The sequence below is a fragment of the Pteronotus mesoamericanus genome, unplaced genomic scaffold (assembly GCF_021234165.1).
Source record: "Pteronotus mesoamericanus isolate MK-2021 breed Mesoamerican mustached bat unplaced genomic scaffold, CSHL_Meso_final contig_90, whole genome shotgun sequence".
Taxonomy (NCBI): Eukaryota; Metazoa; Chordata; class Mammalia; order Chiroptera; family Mormoopidae; genus Pteronotus; species Pteronotus mesoamericanus.
Genome location: NW_026555277.1, coordinates 21320525 through 21322115, shown reverse-complemented (window position 1 = coordinate 21322115; position 1591 = coordinate 21320525). Strand labels below are relative to the sequence as shown.

The 1591-nt window shown below is 45.8% G+C and overlaps 1 pseudogene; it reads left to right on the top strand.

The window, feature by feature from the left end:
* The first annotated feature begins 363 nt into the window (after positions 1 to 363).
* On the top strand, positions 364 to 1360 carry LOC129080420 (mesoderm-specific transcript homolog protein-like; annotated as a pseudogene).
* Positions 1361 to 1591: the final 231 nt, after the last annotated feature.

Genomic DNA, 1591 nt, shown 5'->3' with positions numbered 1-1591 from the left:
AAATGTAAAAATGTTTTCTCAGCTCTAAGGCTTGCGTGTGTACAATATGACAGTGGTTTACAGCAACATAGTGTGTATGTGTGTGTGCGTGTACAAATGACAGTGGTTCAGAGCAACACAGATAATACCTGCTCCTATCTTGGATCAGCTTGTTTGACTTTCAAGGAGCTCATATGCCAATGAGAACGGGAAAAGGGGGGGAAGAGAAGTGCCACATAATGGAAGAAAGAGAGGGAAGAGGCATTTCTGGTGGATAAAGTCAATACTAGTAGTACTTCATTTTTTTAATTTACTTTTTTGCACTATTGACATGCACAACCAGTGTCCCCCAACATGGAGTCTTATAGCCCAGGCCTTACCTGAATGAGGATGAGGGAGCAGTAGGTGCAGGTGGGACTATTGGCCGGCCATTTCCCTGCTTGCGGCCTATCTGCACATCCTGCCCACCCTCCGCACCCCAGCTCTCCCATGCTCTTCACTCATGGACATCATCAGACAAACTTTTTACCTGCAAGGGACTGTGCATCTTCTACCAAGACTCTGTGGGTATGGTTGGAATTCCAGAGATAGTTGTGCTTTTACATGGCTTTCCAACATCTAGCTATGATTAGTGCAAGATCTGGACTGATCTGATGCTGAGGTTTCATCGAATGATTGCCCTCAATTTCCTAGGCTTTGGCTTCAGCGACAAACTGAGGTCACATCGCTACTCCATATTTGAGCAGGCCAGCATTGCAAATGCATTTTTGTGGCATCTGGGGTTCAAGAACTGTAGGGTCAATTTTTTGTCTCATGATTATGGAGGCATCGTTGCTCAGGTGCTGCTCTATAGGTCCAAGCAGAATCAATGTGGTCTACTTGCTAGTCTCTGTCTATCAATAGAGGTATATTTCCTGAGACTCACTGTCCTCTCCGTCTCCAAAAACTTTTCAGAGCCAGAGGCGTGCTGTCACCCATCTTCACATGACTGATGAACTTCTTTGTATTCTCTAGAGGTCTCACCCCAGTTTTGGGGCCATATGCCCAGCCCTCTGAGAGTGAGCTAGCTATGGGGCCTGTGGACAAGGGTATACAACAATGATGGGAACTTAGTTATCAACAGTACATTACAGTACATTAACCAGAGGAAGAGTTTAGAAGACGCTGGGTGAGAGCTCTTGCCCCTGTAACTATTTCCTTTCATTTTACCTATAGGTCTTTAGATCCGGTAAATCTCTAGCCGGAGTTTTTGGAGCTGTGCAGGAAAACGCTGCCGCAGTCCACAGTGTCGATTCTGGATGACCACATTAGCCACTACCCACAGCTAGAGGATCCCATGGGCTTCCTGCCTGCCAACATGGGCTTCCTCAACTTCTTCTGAGCTGGAAAGAAGAGCTTCCCTGTATTAGCTCCCCAACCCCCTTATCTGTTATATATTCCATTTAGGAAGAAATGCCCCAAAGAGACCCTGGCCACCAAATACAATTCTCTCACAAAAGTCCACCTGGCTCATATTGGTGAACAGCATATAGTAAAAAGCTAGCAGAAGCACCAACTAAAGGTGACCTAATTCCACCTCCCATTCCTTTGACATCTGATCAAATGTATGGAC